At 39.0% G+C, this 22628-nt stretch overlaps 1 protein-coding gene across 4 annotated transcripts in view; it reads right to left on the bottom strand.

Annotated features, from left to right (window-relative positions):
- CHD7 (chromodomain helicase DNA binding protein 7) overlaps positions 1-22628 on the bottom strand; it is a 130755-nt gene that overhangs the window by 91690 nt on the left and 16437 nt on the right. The window contains exon 3 of one of the 4 annotated variants that reach the window (XM_017829639.1): positions 16984-17114. The exons of the other annotated variants lie outside the window; for them this stretch is intronic. The gene's annotated coding sequence lies outside the window, so the exon portion shown is untranslated. The remainder of the gene's footprint in view (positions 1-16983; positions 17115-22628) is intronic. 4 annotated transcript variants of the gene reach the window in all.

The raw sequence follows: 22628 nt of genomic DNA, 5'->3' as shown, positions 1-22628 counted from the left end.
AAAATATCAGCACATTTATTACCCTTCTTGTAGCCACTGTCAAAAGGACCTTCTACAGCATGAAGCAGAGGGCAAGAGGAAAAGCACAAGCATTTATCACTCCTCTTAAAATAGCATTTGAATGTCACCTTTAAAACCACGCTCTTAAATCTCTTTAGTGCTCAGCTGGGATATTAACACTTATATTCCTAAATCACTTGGAGGTAAACTCCTATGAGCCATCTTCATATCTCTAATACCTATTTTTTCTTATTTAATTTCCATTATTAAGCAAAGCCATCTGTAATATTTACCACCTCTATCAGTTTACTAAAGCACACCCAGTAAGAAAGTTCCCACAACAAGGTGAGAAGGAACCTCCTTCACCACAAAAGAAACTTTTGCTATTAGACTGCTCCAGAGCAGACTACAGTCATGGTGAAGACCCCTGATTGCTTGAGGACTTCTGGCACTGCTACTGCTGATGCATCAGGACCTGCCAAAGCTGTACATCAGTGTGTACTGAGAGTCTCCACCTAATGGAATGGTCTCTTTGCTTGGAAATGCTAAAAAGCATAGCACAGAGATACTGTTACCTGCCAACCACTGATGTAATCTGGGCAACATCAAACGTGAGCCGAGCAGAGGATCTCACCCATCCTCTAATGTGTTTTATAACCACAGAGTTATAAACATGTAAGAATTTTCACTCATTATATAAATCATGCCTGCTAAAAAAATCTTTTTTAAGACAAGCATGCTCTACTCTCCTGAAAAACTAATGAAACTTTCCAATAAAAAGAAATTAAATCTACACAGAGGAATTCTCTTTGCCATCTGCTATAGACAAAGTAACTGAGCATCTCCAGAAACACAGTTAAAAGCAACAAGCACACATTTGAATCCTACTGCTTTATTAACTGTTTTTCAGCTGACAAGCTGAAAAAATTCAGGCCAGTCAGCCACAGGTAACAGTCAACATCAGCTAAAAGTAGCTATGCTATGACTCTCAGAAAACCAAATTAAAATAGGCTAAGGGTTTTGTTTTACTACACACATTATTTCTGCCCAGTTCACTCCATCCCAATGGAGTCTGGGCTAGGGACTGTCCTTTACAATGAAGGACATGTGCTATGGAACCTAGCACTCATGTGGCTTCCTCAGCACATGATCTTTCAAAAGAAAAGTAACCTTTAAGTTCATGATGTACTTTGTAAACAAACAAATTCATCATCTAAATTAAGAGCAAAAACACTGTTTGCCACTATGTATGATTTTAGATCTGCATTTTTATCTGAAGTGTGATTCGACTTCATGTTTGAGCTGTTGATGCTAAAGCTGTTAGGTCTGAAATACAGCGTAAGACCTTGTTTAGGAAGATGTCTCAAATTGTAGAAGTATTTCTTCGGATTTAAGTTTCACCTTAAAATTAATGACCACAGCCCTTTACAGTTAGTTGTGCTCTTGCCAAACCTTCTTCCAACTTCCCCCAATAAGAGTCACACCTCTGATGTGATATATGGCTAACAGCAGCTGTTGAAGCATGAAAGACAGTAGCAGCTACAGCCTGATCAAAATAAATTAACCAATGTTTTGATAAGGAAACATTCAATACTGGAATTACCTAACAACCTCTCAATAACAGGATAAACGTCTTCTAGATAGTTAAGCAAGTCATGAGAGTCAGCCATTTTTTAAGTTGCAAAAATCTCTTTGCTTCTTTCACTACAAGCAATATATTTTCTTTGCTTAAATCCTCAAAGCTAGTCAAAAAAACCCCCCACACAAATAAAGGCAGAACCTGCATCATCAAGCAATAATTCTACAATACTCAGCACGACTGTTCACTTCCTCATCAATGCAGACATACTAACAGCAAGACTAACCATGATAAACTCAGCCTACAGTCTTTATTTGATTAAATAGTTTAAAAATAAGGGATGGTGCATCTTCTTCTCTACATTCCCGTGACTTAAAACCAACATACAGAGAACCCGTGACTGTTTTCCAGATACAAAGGAAAGCATATCTGAACCCTGAGAAAGGTGGATTGCTTTAAAAAAGTGTGAATGTATGAAAGGTAGTGATTTTTTTAAAATCATCTTAAACTATACAGATTTTGCTATAAAATTCTATCACTTTTCTGTTCCTGAACATGAAAGATTGCACTAAGACTGACCTAAAGAGTCAATGAATATATTTCCTTAAGGCTGCCTATAATACAGCCTGTTTCTGTTCAAACCAGGACACAGTCAATTACTTAACAACCCCGTTGTCTCAACAGACAAAGCTCACATTTGCTCCAGCCTGCAACATTCCAGTCCTAAACAGCTAGATTTCAAACTTAAGTAGTAGTTAACCATTGCCCAGCTTAATATTTCAGACCTACATGGACTCAGTAGCCTTGGGCAGCTTCCTACTTTTATGAGTTGAACTAAACCGGCTGCTGCACACGCATAACCCACCCGATCGAGGTTTTACTCCTTAAGCAGCAGATCCAGGCAGTCAAGACCAAGAAGCTGCAAGAGCAGCACACTGATGCCCTCCACACCACCATCCTCACATTTTGCCATTCAGATTTTGTAAAATCAACAGGTTCCTCGATTCGGCTATCGAGCCTTCTATAGAAGAAATTTAGCAGCATTTCCTGATGGCCATGCAGCAAGCAAACAATAAACAGAAGCGAGAAGGCAGCTAATAATGACTGCTTCAACCTTGAAAGACATGTCATGCAGAGTTGATATTTTCACAGCTATTAGTTGATATCTCAGACAAAACTCTCAAGTACTTAGACACACACAAACCAGTTACTCATATAATGGAACTGTGCACCTACACACAATACAATTATCAGCACAAATACCGTGCTATTCTGAAGAACTAGGCTAAAAAGACCTCTCATGCTAAAAAATGCCATGCCAAAGGTCATATTGAGAGCAGAGCCTCAAAATGTAGGATTAAACATTAGGCTACTAAATCTGCATTTAAACATTGCGTATTTAAACTGCTTTTCAAAACTGCTAAGCTCCTGCTGGCTGTTAGGGGTAGTAATTTAAGCATTTGCCGCATGGAAGGAGATGACATAAATGACAGCAATGAAAGTCACATTCTTATTTTACTCAAAAAGTTGAAGGAAAACATTCACTGAAAACTTCGCAAACACATGTAAGACTGTGATGACATAGAAAAAGTCATGACAAGACATTCAAATTGGGGAAGATGGCTCATGAGACTTCTACATTTCAGATCATTTACCTACTGAGAGAACAGCACTGCTGATGCCAGGACAGTTATGCAAGTGCCTGACCACATCCGTGGGAAGCACGCCTAGTCTCCTGCGTGTTTAATGCCTAGCTCTCATGGCTGTCACAGACACCACACATGGTACATTCCTCGAGCGTACAGATTAGCCAAAATATAAGACCAGAGCTGTAAAGTGACTGCAACATCATTTCTGACTGCTGCTTCCAAAGAAACTTGGTTATCTGAACACAATGCTTTCCTAGTATACACTTCACACAGTACAGCTGCGTTAAAAATTGAGTCTGTACAGTTTAGACATCAAAGGATGGCATCATCCCAGGAAGGGGAGATGCAATTTGCAAAGATGAAAATAGTGACCTGATGCACTTCAGAAATATTCTGCCTTCAGTGGGAAGCATCTGCAAATATGATATAAGCATTTCTGAAAAGTTTAGTTTCACATTTATCTTTCTGAAATTCAGTTAGTTCTTCACAGAAATACATATCCTTACAAAAATCTGCAGGGGCTGTCAGTGTCACTTGTTAAACTAAGAATTGGGGAGGGAGGGAAGAGTGAAAACCTCAGGTCCCTTTCTCAAAAGTCACAAGTTTTGCCTATGTACAGTCAGCTAAATGCCATGAATGCTATTCAGTAACATCTTTTGGGCAAGAAATCCATGAAATCCTAAGTTCCCCACATAATCGTTCAGCAGGAGCCAGACTGCATTTTATTTCCTTAATGCATGATGTACTTTGCTGAAGAACAGGCTTCTACCAAGGCAACTGAGGGCACAACAGCCTTCGAATATTTGGCAGCCTGTTGCTGTCAAGCAGCTGATGCAGGAATGACCAGCCTAGAGTTCAGCCTGTGCCACAGATTTGGAAACAATATCCTACGTCATTCAAGTTCACAGGAGCTCAGATATGAGACCACAACCACGTCACATAGGAGGACTGATGCAAACCCACCGAGCCTCGTTGTTACATCATACAAAGTCATTCGCCACAACAGTTGGGCTGCAAACTCTTTTCCCTAACATTGGGAGCACTGCTAATTTTAAGTCAGTGCTTATAACACGAAGTAAGAAGCCTCAGCATGTCTTTTCTTTCCAGATCAGAAGAAAACTACAAAAGTCTACAGTCATTTATTACAAGCACATATTTAGAGGCTTTTAATGAGGTAACCAGAGCAATAAGGAAAAGAAATAATGTTTTTTACATTTAAGTACATTACAAACATGAGTAGGAGGGGACAAGCCTAATCCAGAGACACTTCAGTTTTATGTTACATAACCTGGAATTTTAAGAGCCCTTTTTTGGTCGTATGACCACCCTCTCTCCCAACGTAAGTTTAAAACACAGATGTGAAGCGGTTTATCTAAAAATAGTCCCAGATAAGCAAGTGAAACAATTGCAGCCACAAAAATATTTCAGGAATACTCTTCAAAACATTTGACAGAGGTGTTAACCTTGCAAACAACGCCATACAGGGGAGCAGTAACATGCTTAACATGACCCCTAAATGACGTTTGACCATGACAAGGCAGCCGTGTAGCCAATATAAAAAACACAAGAAGATATGAAAAATTGTATGGACTACACAGCTGCCTTGTTTTGGTGGGCTGGGGACATTTAGCTGAGCGCTTGCTGCTCCGTGGCTGTGCGATGGCCAAGCGAGCACAAAGCCCTGGCAGGGCCGGCGGGGAGGCAGTGTCAGGGAGAAGACTTATATTGTCGCCATCAGTCACCCAGATATCTCCCCGCAATTACATTCTCTTCTCAAGCTGACACTAAACCGGCCCGGGGATTCAAGAGGTGGGGCCAGCGGCGACCCCACTGGGGCGCTGAAAAAACACCCCGCGCAACCAATGGCTCCTGTTAAGGGCCGGGCTTTTTGAGCACCTACTGCAGTTGTCACTGATTAACCAACTTATCTGGCAATTTCCTACATTCTTTTGCATTTAAAAAGGATCTGAAAGGCCGAGAGTCATCCCTTGCATATTCCCGGGGGAGTGGGAGGCTGCGCCTCGTCCGGCTGGTGGGGCGCGGAGGGGCCTCCGCCACCCTCCCGCCCTCCTCCCCCAGCTCGGGCCTGCAGCTGAAAATAATTTATCTGTTCGCTCAGCCGGGCTCCCGGCATATGCGACCGGGAGGGAAACGTATCCATCATGGATAAACTTGAGCACAAAGACAGGCTGAGTGTCACAGGATACAAAAGGGCAGAGGTCGCCGCGGCGAGCAGGAGGGTTTGCGCAGGGCAGGGCAGGGCGGCATGGCCGCCTTACGGCAGCGCCGGGCCCGGGCTGCCCGGCCGGTCACAGCCCCTCGAGTAAACAAAGCCGGAGCCACAAAAACCGGAAAAAACCGCTGTAAACAACAAAATAATCGGAGGGGTGACGCAGCTCTAAGTAACACGAGGCCTTTCCCCCTCCCTTCGCTGAAAGCAGCTCGTGGTGTTTACACCCAGAAAGCTGGGAACTGTAAAAATTCATGAGGTGGAGACTCAAATGTTTCCCAGAGTTTCTGAACATGTGATTTTCACCGAAATGTATTTTTTTAATCACAGGCAGGTTTTAAGACTTAATCGTATCCCAAAAGGCTATTTCCAGCTATAGAATTATGAGCACTTTAAAGTAGCCAGACCCCATATTTTACTTTACCTGTTACAAGGCCAATACAATCATGTTTCATTCATAGTTTATGAAGTCTGAAAAACCACTTGATGAAATTACAGTCTACCAATACCACACATGGTATATTTGTCCACGTATATTCTATAATCATTTCAATTTATGACTTGTACTTAAGAGTCATTTTCCTGTACATGTGTTCTTCATAAATACTGGTAGATCACAGTCTGTGCTTTTACAGGAACCACATATCCACACTCATTTCTGTGAAGATAAATACACCTTATGCATCCAAAGTGAAAAGCCAGAGTTTTCACAGGACTAAAGAGAACACACTTCAGGACTACAGAACAAAATGGTAGTTCTCCCTTACACTCTTTATATGTGGCAAGAGGAATCATCCTACATCTGAACTTAAGCCCTCACTCAACTGCCAATACTGACGATCGGTTTTGCCCCATACGCTTAAGCATAACTTCATGATTGTTTCAGCAACGAAAAAAATTATTACACATTACAATGGAAAAGGATTACAAATTATCTTATTCAGAAATAAATGACATCACTGTTTCATATAGTATTTTAAATGAAACCACACATAGAATGGCTTGGGTTGGAAGGGTCCTTAAAGATCCTCCCAAGCCCCAAACATGATCTATTGGATTTTACAAATTTTATCTTCATTACAAAGAAGACCTGCAGTACCACACTAATTATGTATTTTATCATATGTTATGGACTATTTAAATGAAGTGTTAAATTATTTCACTAACTTAAAATCAACCATAAAGAAAAAGGGTTGGGGAGTGAGGGTGTGAAGAAAGACAGTATGCTGCAGGACACAATGCAGCACACGGAGTAAATAGATTTGAGAAACCTTCCTTTAGTGCCTGGACCATTGAGTGGGTCCAGTAATGTCCTACAGGATATGGGGGACAGCTGAGACACAGGACAGATAACCAAAAGACCTTCCACAACTAGTTCATTAGACTACTTAAATTTGAGAGGTAGGTTTGTTTGTTTTGACAAAATTAGCATATGCACCTTGAACATTCTATTGCTTTTTTGAAGGATATGACAAAAAAGGTAGTTTATTCTTGGTCAGTGGAATGGAAGCAGGCTCTTGCATGTACAGATGAAGCCTGATTTTTTTGTTGTTGTTGTTGTTTTTTGGTTTTTTTAACATAATGCCTGGCTCACAGTGATACTTATTCAAACCACAACATAAACAACTATACCAGGCTGTTCTCTGCAATGGAGAGTGGCAAGGGAAAAGAGTGTGGAGGTCTCAACTTCCATTGTATAAGACTAAGATATTTAAGAGTAAACAAACAGCTGCATTCAAGTTCACTTAGACATGGAAAAAGGGTGCCTAGACAGCATAAACAATAGTGCCAGAAGTTATACATTGAAATGGGGACTGTCAGATGAGTGCAACCCTTATCAGGCTTCATATGTAGCATGGCCTATCTTTCCAGGCACGACTGAACTGAATGTTTTTCCTCTATAAAAGCAGAGCAGGTTCAAAAGGAAGAAAACCAAATTTTCTTGTGCAGAACTTTAATGGGCCTCCAGACAAAGAAGAAAGCTAACTGAGGTGTTTTTAAGTGTGTTGCCTAATTCATATGCACTTCTAAGATGACTCCAGCATAGGTATGTTCAAGCAAACAGAGCCTTCCAGGGAAAAATTTGTCATCTAAAGTTCTAGAACTGTGCAATCTCACTCCCCTTCTCATCAAGATTTTGAAGAACTTGGAAGTAATTATCTTTGACTTGCAAACAACTGATCCAGTACCCAGAGCCGCAGTCATTCAAACTACTGCAAGCAGTAGGAACACCTGACATTCATCTACCACAAAATCTTTTACGCACAACAGCAAAGTTCTTGAGCTACCTTCAATTCTCCACAATCTTTGCAGAGATGGATGATGAACATACCAGAGCAGTGCTGCATTCATAGATCAGATATGAAAGGGAGTTTTTACTTATCTAAAAATGAACTTGGAAATCAGTTCCACTTCATGGTAGGCAGCTCCATCTTCACTCAGAAAGCAGAGCTAAACTTAATTTTATAATGGGAAGCACTATTTTCAGTGTTCCTAATGATTCACATTCTGTTTAAGTTTACCTTTCAAGCTTATCAATCTTGCTGCAGCATTTACAGAGAATTAGACATTTCCAAGCCCTTTTAAATTAAAATAAATAAATAAACCTCCCTCCCAAAAAACAACCAAACAAACCCAAAACAAACAAAAAGACCCATTTCCACATTGCCCTCCTCTCAACAAACACAAAAATTTATTTTTACTCACTAGAAAACTGTGAGGTTAAAATTTAGTGTGGAGTGCTGGGGGTTTTTTTTTGTTTTGGGTTATTTTCTGGGGGTTTTTTTGTTGTCATCATTTTTGTTGTGTTTCTTTAAGTAGGAAAAGCAAGAAAATTGAAGAAATGGGCAGGCTGCCTAGAAGGTTAGACTACTATGTTAAAGCATAAGAAATAAGAAGGCTTATTTTGATAACTTTGGAAGAGTTTGATTGCAAACTTAGCTGGACTAGCAGTTTCTTTCGTGTTTGTAAATACCTGAAAAAGTGAAAGTCTGACCAATAAAATGGCTCATTAAAAAAAATCCCCAGCAAAAACACTCAAGCTGCAAAGATCCCAGAACAACAGAACTCAGCACTCCTAAACAAGTACTATATGAAGATTGCTACCACATAGATTTGTGTAACCAGCCAAGTTTAGAACTATTTCACTTACTATTCAGAGTCCAGTTCTCAGAACAAAACCTACAACAGCTAGTGTATTATCTCTCCTACAGTGCAATGCGGAAACACTACTAGCTAAACAACATTTCCAAATTTATTTTATCTCCACAAAAAAACCATCATTCAGAATAAGATAGCAAACGAAAGACTGAAAGACTACACTATGTTTTACTTAAGCATCTACTAAATGGAATTTTTATAGCATAGACTCAGGTCGCCTGAACCCAACACTACAGTGCTCAGCTGAGGAAAAAGCATGGATGAGGCTCTGCTAGAGATCAACTGATTTAGAAGTCACAGGAATTAGAAGCAGATTAAATACTTATGCTGTATTAGCAAATATTATTTGGACCTACAACCAAGACTCAGGTAACGGTTTAATTAATGATGCTTGCAAAGCAATAAAATCTAGCTCCTTTTCCCCCCAGTTATATATACTATGTAAAACTAGTTATGAAAGTAAAAGTACATAGAAGTACTTTAAGGGGAAGATGAACTGCCTGCTGTCACTACAATACCTCCACAATGAGCTTTCCTGTCCCATGTTTTAAAGTACCTTTTAAATTATTGTATCTGGTCACAAAGCATTATCAAAAAATCTGAAACACATAAGAGGATGATTCTTCCTTTCCTACCCTGTTCAGCACCTGAAATCCAGGTACCTCCATGTGTTTTCAGGCAACCATTATCCCTGAGTTTAGTCTTGAAAAAGAAGTAAGAGAGAAGATCTCCTCAGAGAAGTACATGTTACATACTCTCAACTGAGACTTCAACTGAGACTGCAGCTTCAAAACAAAGCAAGCAATGAAACATCACACCTCAGTAACAGCCAGTCATCAGAATCAGGCCCCCCTGGACACTGTATACCAGTGTGCCAAGCTTGGGCAGGAACAAGTTATTCAGGGAAAAAAATTCTATTTGAGAAACTTCTGCACTTACCACTCAAAAATACGCAAAGACTTAATACATCGATCTTCTACCACCTGCTCTTTATGTAAACTGTTAAGGAGGTTCTTTTGTCTGGATGTCCCTCAAAGCCAAGTCTCACTCCTCAGCGTAAGGGACACTAACACCAACTGCACCTATCATATCTCCACAGCACCCAACACATTGTGCACAGCTCTGCAAGTTACTCAAAAACCAAAAGTGAAGAGTCAAGCAAAAGACATGGGAACCAGCGTAATCGAGAGATGTCTGCAAGGCAGTAGCAACAGCTGTCAACTGGATTTGCTCATCGGGATTGTCGGGAGTCCCAGCCTGCTTCTGAGCATTCAGGTAAGCCAGCTGCCACCTTCCCTTTCAAATGAACTCCTCACTAGTCAGCCATGACTCTCACAGCAACCCTGGGTTACAGCACAGGCACTGTGATCATATTCAAAAGCTGTTGCTACCAAAACCTAGAAATATTTATTTAAAATTTAGACTTTTTTTTGTGTGTCTTTTTTTTTTTCCTCTGGGGAAGGCTGCATTTGTGTTTGATTTGTGGCTACTTTATAAATTAACTCTTTTACTGTTAAAGTAACTCTTTCTGACACCTCCATATACAATACATACTTTTAGAATGAATAGAAGATACTATGAAACAAGAATTACTCTGTATCTGTAATTTCCTTAGTAAATAGTAATTGATGCATTAGATAAAAAGAAAAACCACCAAGAAAACCCAAACAAAACCACTTAAATATCTGTGTGCTTAACAGGAAAAATTCCCCTATTCTTTAGGGATCTCAAGATTGTAAACAGCATCACAGACAGGAGGGATTATTACATTTTTCACAGCATCAAGATGCTCTATGAAGAAACAGGCTACATCACTTTTTCTGTTTGCAATAAACATGTAATTCAATGTAGTTCATTTAAACCAGGAGAGTCAGCTCCCTGGTATCACCCTGGTCCACAAATAGCCCCTGTTGATAATCTGGGAATTTGAGATTATTGCTATGGCCATAGCATACTACTTTACCTGAGGATCAACAGTTAGTTTTTCATGTCTCACACCCATGCCCTATGTCTTCTTCACAACAAGGACAAAACTAAGCTCCCTCTCACACCTTCTAAACCACTGAGTGAGGTAACAGCATTAAAGCTGGAGTAGATTTACAGTTAAGGTCCAGATCTAAAAAAGCCTTTTTCTCCAGAGCTGAAGCCAATGAAAACAAGTTTAAACCAGAGTTTCATTTGAGAGGAAGGAAGAAGGATACATCAGCAAAGCAGCGATGCAAGGAACATCTACAAGACAGAAATCTATGGAGCGCCTCTATTTCAAACCTATGATCGCAATATAGTCCAATCATTCATACTTTGTTAGAAAAGTGGTGTCCATCTTACTTCAAAAAAGACATACCACCTTTTAAGATAACTGACACAAAGGTGCAACAGAATATACCTTGAAATCTTTTTACAGTTTTGAGAACTAGATCGAAGATTTCAGTGATAACCACAAATTTCACATTTCACTGGAGCCAGAGACTGTCCAGCCAGTTTTTCCCCTACTTCTTTTTGACCTAGGCATCTGCACCTTTGAATGAATTCAAACTCAGAAAACTACTAATTCATCCATTTAAATTAATTTCCTATTTCTGCTTCACCATACTGTAGCTACTTAATCTGAGTGCCTTGTAGCTAGATAGACTATCATACCTAATAACTCCTTAAACCATCAGTAGACACTCACTCCACTCCTCTGTCTGTTGTTCCCAAACTTCAGAAATCACAAGCTGGATTCTCCTTGATCCTGATCTTTTATTTTCCCTAGTAATGCTCCAAGTGCTGAACACGGGATGGGGAAGCTTCTTTCCAAAACATTGCACAGCCTCTTCCCTGACTGCTCCGTACTCTTACTGTTCAACTAAACTCCCAAACTATTAACAACATGGTAGTTCCTCACTACTGAGCACAAATGAGAGACTGAGTCATGCAGATGTTATCCATCAATAAAAACATTCATGTCTCACCAAGTCCTCTCCTTCTTGTTCAATGTTTCATTCACTCCATGTTTTTCAAAAAGGCAACACATCTCATGGGCATGGAACCTCTCTTCTCACTCTGCATGGAACATGTGTGGCAGCTGCACTTACATAGAAAACCTCCCAGAAGTATATTACACCTCTGATAATGCAATACATCTATCATCCCAAAAGGCAAACAGTTGCTCCTATCAGCAACTCTATATTTTATTCCTCCATAATCAGTTTCTGCCAACATCAAGCTAATAAATGCATGATCCCCAGTTAGAAATCAGTGGTTAAGTTACATATATTGTATTAGCTGGGATGTGGGGGCAGAGGGGGGCTAATTTGAGAAATACATAGAAGCTTTGCTTTCAGGAGAATGAGAATTAGCACTTTTAATGTGCTCTGGGATTTCAAGTTGAATGTATGAACCACTTAAAAAAAAAATCACTTTACAGTAATTTCCAACTGGTTGCCTAACACCCATCTCCTAAGTGACTATCATCAAAACATAACCATAACACTAGCAATGAATTAATATTAAAACCCTTCAGTGAGATCACAGAAGTCCTCAAAGAACAGCCCAAGTTGTCAGAGCACACTTCTCCCACACTCTGAATAGTAGTTAGGTTCTGGAAATAAAAGCTTTGTTCAATTTCTAAAGTGGGTGCTAGGTACATTTCTCATTTACACATATAATTTTGAAATTCAAACCAATTTGATGGTGTCTAAACAGATTTTAAAAGCCAAGAACGACTACTTTCAAAAAGAAAATGATGCAGTATTCAGAAAAAGGGGAAGCTACACTCACTCACTAGGACAATTTGACTAGCAAGGGACTGCACTCTGACAATTTTATTAACTTTGGCAGTGATAACTTATGAATTTTTGCAGGGTTTCTGTGTACCAGCAAGTCAGAAGTGGTTACAATTCTTCACTTATAAAAATGGAAATTTTGTTGTTCACCTATTTTGCATTACAGAAATACTTCTCAGTCGCAGGCCTGCATTGCCACTGTCTCTGCTGCTGTTGGTAACTCACCAGATTCACTCACAAGAGAGCAACAGCTCAACGATCTGTGAAAGGGATAATCTAAGTGACTGCAGGATGGAAGAAGTGCTAAAGACAAGAGCAGCCTAAAATAGCAGTCTGAAGATGGGCAGCAGGCATCTGCCTGCCAAAAGCAAAAACACCTCACGGGGTCAAGTTCCCCAGCTCCTAGGCCAAGAGAGTGATGACCATGTTAAGGTTTCTTAACACCTCCCTTGACTCCCCGCAACTTCTCACTAGTTGCATATTTTTGTCTTCACGAATAAGGCTTCAGCTATTTCTCTATCTGTCTGCTGCATCTTAACATTTAGCATCACTGTGCCTTTCTGAGCCCACCACAGAGCAAAGCACAGTGCTCCTCCCAGGACAGGGGGCAGCTGCCACATGGGACAGGCCTACAGCATCACGCACACAACTGAGTAAATACGTTTGCTACAAAGAAATGAAAATGCACCTAACAAAGTTTCTCAAGATACTAGATGTCTTGCATGCCAAGTTTCTGAGAGAAAAGGAAAATAAGCATGCAAGCCATTTTCTCCAAAACCACAACCCCTTAATTCCCCGGGTCAGCACGGTGTCTGGTCCTTCAACATTTTACTCGGCTCAGCAGATGAGGAAACAGTCACACCAGAAGGCCCTGTAACAGATGGAAACCAGAGCAGCTGGAGAGCAGGGAAATGTCTGTGCAGGCGAGGGGGTGGGGTGGGGGCAGAAAGCCCATCCCCACTCCCGAGCTTTAAAGCTGTGTGCAGCCATCACGCCGTACTGCAAACTCAGCCCCCGGATCTGCTGGGGAGAAAGTTGAAGGAAGCAGTATGTGGCCGGATGATTTAGTGCTTCCCAGACTTCCCATCAGGAGAGCAACACTGAGCCATGCAACACAGGCCTGCAAGCACTGGGTGTGAGCCCCTCAGGGGAATGGGAGATAGTGGAAAAGAGCAAGCTGGGCATTTGCCTTCTTCATGAAAAGCACAGCAGATGAAGAACTGCTAGCTGGAGAAAGCCTAGAACTGGAGTGGTGAGGAAGGAAACAAAACTACATATGCATACTGGAGAAATGAGTAAGGAAACAGTGAATGAATTAATACCAAAATCTGTGAAGGCTTGAGGGATTTCTTTTCCTTCTTTTTTTTAAAATAAGAGGTATTACAGAACCAAAGTGGCACAGAGATACATTTCTAAAGAGAAAAAACCCAGCATGGTAAATGAGGAAGAATAAGAATTGAAGAAAAAAACCTGCCATATGGTGCAACTATTCCACTGCAGTTTAGATTCACAGCTTTACAACACCTGCGCAGTAAATAACCACATTAAGTCATACATGATGTCACCAGTATTTCCTTTCTCAACTTAGTTAACTATTCGGGAAATACATCTAACAGGGGGTTCTATACTGTTGGAAAGACAAATGACTGTCCATGATTAAGATGCCCATTCCCTGACACAGCTTGGACAGCAGCCTATCGCCAGTTCCCAGATGAAGGAAACAGACCAAGCCCTATGAGGCAAAGTAAGCCATTAAGCAGGGAGTTTATTACAAACAAGAAGAGTGAGGTGGGTTTTTTCCTTGTTTGTTTGTTTCTTTTAATCCGGGTTGGAACTACCTTCTGCAATCCTTTTGCTCCTCAAGTCAGGGGACAAGAAACTAAACTGATCAACGCGTAAGACGGAAGTCCTCATATGAGAGCAGCAGATTACAGCGTTAACCCAGATAATGCAAACAAGGTCAGTCAACGCTTGTAAAAGGCACACAGAAATACTCCATTTTCTATGTATGTGTGTGTATATGTATATATAAATATATATAAAAATGTAAAAAGCTGTTCTTTACCTGGCCTGCCATGTAGAATTAGACTTTGAACATTGATTTTCAGGAGCTGTGAACAAGTGTAAAATTGACAGGACAGGGGAAAGTTTTCATGAAAATTTTTCCTCCTTAGTTATTTCTGTTCCTAACCTCAAGCATGATGCTTTTGTTCTACTATTATCCCAAACATCTCAAGAAAATTCAGGTGCAGTCTGAAACCAGAGGTAAGCTGATCTAACCATTAGTTGCCATCAGAAGATAGTCATCACAGGGGTAGCTGAACAGCAGTGACAGCACAAGGAAAGAAGTAATAGTGGTATGGCTGATTTCAAGCATCACAACCCATTGGATCAACTTATTACTATACCATTCCTTCAAACTGCCTTCAGGCCATGGCCAGGTGGTTCAACAACTTAACCTGAAAAGCACAACAGTAAAACAAGCCAGGCATTTGCTATACAGAAAGAATATGAGAAACCACTGTCTGCTGGGATGACTTGCAGAGAAAACAATTTATGAATTTTAACTTGGTCAAATATAGGAAAAATATTTCGCATCCAACTAATCAAGCACACAATCAAATCAACATTGAACGCTACACAAAGCAAGGGAAATCTTGCAGTTCCCTCTAGCTACTCCTGCTGGCTGGAAGATTGCTGACCTAGAGCTATTTCATACAGTGTAAAACTCCAGTGAAGGATGTGCTGAGATCTCGCATTAAAATTTCTTTTAGACAAGAAATGTTATATTTCAGTGTGATTTAGGAAAATAAAGGCCATTTGTGAATACTAAGGATATTTGTCAAGAGAGTCAAAGAACAGGTTTTAGTGAAGACATTCCAAAAGCAATTAATCCATGGTGCTCAGAGGACTGCCTCCAGCAGTTCAAGCCAAGCACACATACAGTTCCTCAATGAATGGTTGTGATGGATAAACACCCTACTTAAAGGGAGAATACTTCATCAACATCCATTCAACACCTAGGAAGCCTTCTGGACCTAGAGAGGTAAAACTTTCTTAGATTTCTCAGTACACTTTCCCTGCTCACATTGTACTTGTCTGCAGTCTTGCCTAAATCCCCACACGAAAGAAGAGTCTATTAGCATAAGATAGGGTTTTACATATTCTTTTTTTTTTAAACATATTCACCACAAGAATTTTTAAATATATCCCACTATTTGAAACACTTTTGTTCCAAGAGCTGACCATTACAGACTATTTTCTAGATATGGCAGGACAAATTCCTTCCTGTCTGAGAGTTTCCATGGTAATAAAAGTCCCCTTTAAACACATTCACGGTGGTTTGGGCAGGCCAAACAGGCAGCCTTTGTACTGAAAAGCTCCCTCTTTGTACTCCTCTGTGCTGATCCTGCACAAACTACCGTAAAAGTGTATTTTAGTGGAGGCAGAGTAAAACTAAGGCTCACATCAGTTTCACACGACAACTGTTTATTCCACAGCACAGATACAATCCACTGGAAGATTCCCTTCCCAAAGAATTTCGAGTGGTTGGAGAAAACAAGCTACAGGACAGCCTATGACACATTTCAGCAGACCTAACTGCAGCAACTTTGCCACTTCCACTATTAAAAAAGACAAACTGAAATGACCATCCTCCTTTTCCCTTCCCCCCCTCCCCATCATGTAGACTCATTGCTATTTGGGGATGGCATATTTACACCACTGCATGTGTCTCTAGTTAAACAAGAGTGGTCTCAATCAATAGCTCTGCATCAGCATGCAGATCTATCATGGAAAGGGACTGAACCACACCTAATGTGTGCTTCAGAATGTTTCTATATATTCCTCCAAACAAACAAAAAAATCTTTTTAGAATGTTCAACAAAGCACTTCACTTTAAATTTTTATCTATTCACATTTTTGCTTTGGCACCTTTGAGTACCAGCACAAATTCCAGAACATTTAGGTCTTGCTCCAAGCGGAACATCTTTTTATTAGGAGTTTACATTTCAGTACTTCACACAGTATTTCAAATTTAAAAAGATTTTTTTCTGCTACCACTATAGCAGACCTTCTACAGATGCTGGATCAACTCTACAGACAACAATTCTCTTAAAGAACCAAATCATTAAGCATAAACATGCAACCCTAATTCAGTAAGAAAGGTTTCAGCCATTCCTTAGATTTTCCTTTGTTAGTCTTCAAAAACTTATATGGAGATTACTTTAGATAAAAAGTCTCTATTTCCTGGTCAAGTTTGGTCACTAGAGCTTTCAAAGTTTCAGACATCTCAGGAAGACTCTTAAGTGCGCTCAGTTCCCAAGCCAGTATTTCTTTGCTTATAATAAAATACAGAAGAGAAAATGTAAGCATCTGATTTGCACAGTGAGTTTTTCTCCAGTGCTACCATTAAAATCCAGGGTGTTTTTTTTTCCACCTCATCTAGTAGATACTTCAGCATAGCACAGAACTCTCTTATCCTAGGTTTTGAGAGAATATATGAAGAAAGAACAACAGGAATAGCTCCAAGAAACCAACATAATATAATGCTTCACTATCAGCAGTTTTAAAACACCCCTCAAACACACACATGCACACCTCCTTTCTCAGCTCTCACCCCCACCATGTAACTCATTCCCTGCTGGTTGTCATTGCTCCCAAAAAGTCCAGTCTTGACTACAGACTCTCTCCTTCCCAAGAATTGAAGCAGTTTGTATGGAAAGCATTATCTGGATGAGTGAAAAAAAAAAAAAAAATCAGTCTTTGGTCACTTTACACACATAAGCATGAAAATACCTCATCTTTGTGAAATCTAATTTAGAGGAGTTTAGATTTCCTTTTTGGCAACAGAGGAAACAGCCTTAAAATTACAGCAAATTTAAAATTGTAGTAGGCAGTGCAGTAGCATTTAAGTCAAGCAGACTGAATAGAAGGTGTGAGAAAGGCATGTTATGCAGAACGATGATGACCCATAAACCCAAGCTGTGGCTGTAACTTTCTGGAGAAGCTTTTCAGTAGGCAGATTTTAAGGACAGGATCAGAGTAGATACAGAAAAATCAGGAGACAGCAAAGTATTCATGAAATGCCTCTCAAAATAACAGGTCTAATAGCTCACTGACTACTGGCAACTGAAAAATTATGGGTTTGGCTTCAGCAAAACTAACAGCATTTGTTTTTTTCCAATAGAAAATTTCAACTTGGGAAAAGAAACTGAACAGAATTTGTTTTGGTTGCCAGCAAAACCTGGTCTATCGCTTTCGTTGAAACTAGTCCAATTTAAACAAACATCAATGTAACATCCCACATTTCTCATGCTAGCAAATCTTATTAGGAAGACTTTCCACAAACACATGGTATTGATCAGTTATTATCAACAACAACAACAAAAGAAGTCATACACAGTCCTTAAGGATCATTTATAGTAAATCCATCTACGTCAGCAATCTAGCTATAAATCCGTGTCCCTAAAAAGATGCAACATGTTAGATGATTTTCACTGTAGGTTGTAATATTTCTGAGTATGTTTAAATTGCCCTCAAATTATGCTTTATCAAGTCATCATGCTGATTGTAAGATAACTGAATATAATCAGAAAAGGTAAACTGTAGCTTCTATTTCTTATGCACCCACTTCTTAAAATCAAAGTCATTGTACGACAAAGATTTCATTACCACCCTGTTCTGACAGAAACCAATATTAATTATTATTTGAATTAACCTTTGAGCCATAGTTTTCATCAGTACTCAGAAAAGACACGGACAATTTCTAATTACATTCTACTCTCATTATAAGTCACCAGGCTGTAAAGCTGCATCTGACAAGACTGCTATACTTGGCCTTGAAATGCTTTGGACTTCACTATAAATCTTTCAGAAACATCTAAGAACTCATTGAATACAAGAGCTATCACACAGGATGCTTCTCCAACAATTTAGAAGCTGCTTTAAAGGGATACCAACTGTGATATGACGGAATTGCAATACTATTCCTGGAGAAAAATAAATTATCAGTGGCTTTATCATTTGGCATCGCCATATAGGTGATCTTCTACCTAAAGTTACATACAGTGACTTGACTCAGTCCATCAAGTGCAGTGATCATCAACTAAATCATAATTATATTCAACAAATAATATAAGAAAATGAAAATGTATAGACTGGCAGAAATCTGATTCCCAAGCTTACAGCAAATATCTACAGCATAGGCTGTATTTATTACGGACCGGAGAGAGAGGTTTGATCCGCTAAAGTGTTATAAGTTCTCTAGCAGGAAATATGGATTTTAAGGGTCATAAATGAAGAACAACCTCTAATTAATATAAAAAAATTAGTGCAAGAGGGCAATTTTTTTTTTTTTTGTAATTTTTCAGCTTTACCTCACATAATCACTTTGCTGCGGTCAGTTAGCTATCCAGCAAAAAATGAAATAAACACATGGATATAGGGAAAGTAAATGCCATTGTGGAGAAAAGGTTTCTACCCTTGGCTATGCCAAATCTCTTGAATGAGCAAACTGAACTTTTAAAAGAGTGATTTCTGGCTCTGTAACCCGAGCCTCATTTTCACAACTTCACAAAGCTCACATCTATGACTAACTCCAAATGTTCAATCTCTAAGCTAAAGACAGTTTTATTTGAAGGAATACCAGAGGCTGAGATCTATCAGGTTTCAAAACCAGAACTTGACTTAGCTGCTGACTCAAGACATATTTCAAGATAACGGAGGCATATTTCAAGACACCATTTTTAACGTTCTACTGTTGAAAATACCTGTATCTTAAAACAGAAGCCTCAGAATGAAATCAGTTTAATTCCAGTGAATGACATTTCATGTTACAGAAACCTTGACCTCGACTAAGATGCACAACATATATGACTTTAAATTTTTTCACGTTAAAAAAAACAAAACAAAACAAAACAAAAACCCCACCCAAACAAAAAAAACCCCAACCAATGATCTTTCCTTCACAGATCACTTTTATGGGTGCTGTGAATTAGACAGAAGAACTAAGTTACTAACTGCAGAAAGATTTTAAAGAGAAAATCGTAAGACACAAGAGAACCTAATATAAAGTTCTAAGTTTTTAAGCACAGAAAATGACAGTTGTGCATGTATTTAAACATATTATGGATTCCATTAGTTAATGCACAGCAACTGTGTAATCACACAGGGTAAAGATGGTCCACGACCAGAAGAATAGCAGGATGCAATCAGGCTTATCACAAAACAGAATATAGCAAGACAATTCAGATCTCGCAATTTTTAGAAAAGGCTAGAGATGGTGTATGGGATGTCAGTCTATAAAAATGCAGTGTTTGTAGCATTGGTGTCAACAGTGTTACCGATTGTAAACATGCCTCCATTTAAACACAGAAGTTGTATTTTGACTTCCAAGCCAGGTGATTAAGACTACTGTCTTAAATCATGTCCCCATACTCTGAAACTATCCAGACCCTTCACCTTAGGGCCCCAACTTGCTTACCAACTCAAATGGGCCATATTGGTTTGTTCCCGTTTTTTCATCCTTGCAGTTACATGCTTTTCAGAAGGTACTCCAAACATAGAGCTTCTCTGTATTACAGTTAAATCTACCTGAATATTCAGATAAGCATTTTTCTTTTATACCCAATACATTAAATGCCTGGATTATTATTATTCTCTACCAGCTAAAAATATGTAACTGGTAGTTTGACTATTTCTTTTCTAGACATATATGGGTAAAAGGACAAGAGAGGAAGGAAAAATCATCATTCTTCACTATGCAAAAACAGCGCTTAAACAGAAACAAACAATTTAATTCCTTCCAGCCAAGTGATGGGAAAATATCTGAGGATTCAGATCAATAATCATATGGGGAGGAGGGAAAGGAGGCATCAGAACCATCAGAACCATGGTGGGTTAGTCCATCTTTATGAACATTTTAAAGTACTTTCCACACAACATTTCATAGAGTTTGCTATTGTAGTTAAACTTCAAGGTAGACCAGAAGGAACAAGCATGTATCCAAGCCTTTGAAAAGGCAAGGAAAACTGGCAACTTACTGTGAAAAAAGTCAGTGTTGATTTTATTCTACAACAAAGCCTACATTGTGACTCTATTCTGCTAATGCATTAACTGCTTCACAAATCACAGAATCAGAGAACGGTTTGGGTTGGAAGGGACCTTAAAGATCATCTAGTTCCAGTCCTCTAAAACAAAGCACATGATTTAACCTCGTGCCACATATCCCCTTTAATAATAAAATTAAGATAATACTAACAAGATCATTAAATCGTTAACACTAAATTTATTTGAAAAAGGTTGCCTTTTAAAAGACGCAAAAAGATATTGCCTTACTGCTGGTGCATGAGGGGAACAAAAGTGGTATAGCCTTTGACAAGGATCACAGAAACAGGGGCAGATACCTATACATAATCCATAGCTTTGTTCAAGCTACTAGATTAAGACCAACTTCCCCCTCCCAATGCCATTTTCAAAATCCCATGTGTGGGGGGCATAAGGGACAAGGAGGTTGAGAGAGAAAACACCACCATTGCAGCACCTCGTTTTGCTTATCAGCTATTCATAGACCATGACGAAATCCCCAACTACCTTCATGCCATTTTTTCACATCAAATTTGCTAGTTACATTTTTCAGCAAGCCTATAAGCAATGTATTCTAATAAATCAGCCTATAAAAGCACCTATTCCATTTAAACCTCAGCACTAAATGACTGATAGCTTGTGATCTTCCAGTAGTAGAGATACGTTCTACTAATGCACAACTACACAGCTTTTAAACGAATGCGAGAATCCGCCTCCATTCTTCATTGCAGTTACTTTGGAGGAGAAGTTCAAAACGCATTCATTAGGGAAGAGATACAAAAACTGGCAAGAGCACCCTTACGTTTAACACCTAAAAGACTTTACCATCTCGGAACACGCTGCTTTTGATTGTTTCTAGGCTGGACTAGTTTCAACTCTTGTTACTTTAGATTCTGTTACCAACCTTTACTTTGCACACAGAAAGCCACTCCTCCACTTTCTTCTAGGTACTTTGCCAGTAATTAGATGAACTAAGAAGTGACCACATCCTAAAATTCCTTTGAGTTCTTTCTTAAACCAAAAGCCTATACTTCTCTATAGTTCCTTTCCCTGTTACCCTCAGCAAATTTACCTGTAAGCCTATTGATTGCAATTTAACTTGTATTTTAATCAGAATAAAAAACAACTTATGAGTTATCTTGCACACAATGGCATGCTATCTAGAAGCTGTAGTCAGATTCATGAGAAAGTTTAAAAATTAACAGATTTGCAGACTTACAACTTTCCAAGTCATTTTCAGCTAAGCAAAGGAACATAAATCCCAAAAAAACCCAGTACGAAGTGGTTATTATTTGTGCAAAAGTTTTTCTAAATATGGTACTCACACATCTATACATGAAGACATGAATAAACTCTTACTGTTCCACCACTGCTTCAAGCACCAAAGGTTTTTATACAGAGTGGTACTGTAGCATGTCACATACTATGATAAAACAGAGAGACCTCAGTATTAAACAATTAAATAATATATTACAGTACGGTTTTTCACACAGAGAACCAAGAAAAAGAAAAGCAGAAGTTATGGCTCCCATGATAACTACAGCTTGATTGTAATACTGTTTTATACTGTATATTTGAACAAATGCATCAATTTACAATTGATGGGGAATTATAACTGAAGGACACAGTCACGTACTTTGTCTCACTCCAAAATAAATCAGTGGCATTTGAAATAAATTTCCATTCCACTTGTACAAGTTGGTAAGGTGACTGGTTTTCTGGCAAGAAGAAATCACAGTATAAAAGCATATAAACCATATTTATCAAACAATTTACATGAAGTTATGGTAAAGCACAGAGGGCAACACTGCTACATTTTAACTAGATCATGGACTATTTAAACATACATCAAATTATATTATATTCAGATTTGTTCATGTCATATTTGACTTAACTATATCATGACTCATGGCTACTGCTAATGAAATTCATTAAATATATTTAAACTTAGTATTCCTAAAAAAGCAACAAGCAACAAAAACACATTGTTGGAGTGCTTACTCTCAGGCTATTATCAGTAAGAACATTTTTCAAGAAGAAGTGAATAAATTGGACAAAAAGAACTAGCAAGGAAAATTGCAAACAAAAGCTATGCTCCTAAAAGACCAAATTCATAAAAGGTCCTTCCACAAATGCCAGGTGTATAAAGCCTGCTAGAG

Source organism: Lepidothrix coronata, unplaced genomic scaffold (assembly GCF_001604755.1).
Source record: "Lepidothrix coronata isolate B3197 unplaced genomic scaffold, Lepidothrix_coronata-1.0 Scaffold166, whole genome shotgun sequence".
NCBI classification, from domain to species: domain Eukaryota; kingdom Metazoa; phylum Chordata; class Aves; order Passeriformes; family Pipridae; genus Lepidothrix; species Lepidothrix coronata.
This window is presented reverse-complemented; position numbering and strand designations above follow the sequence as displayed.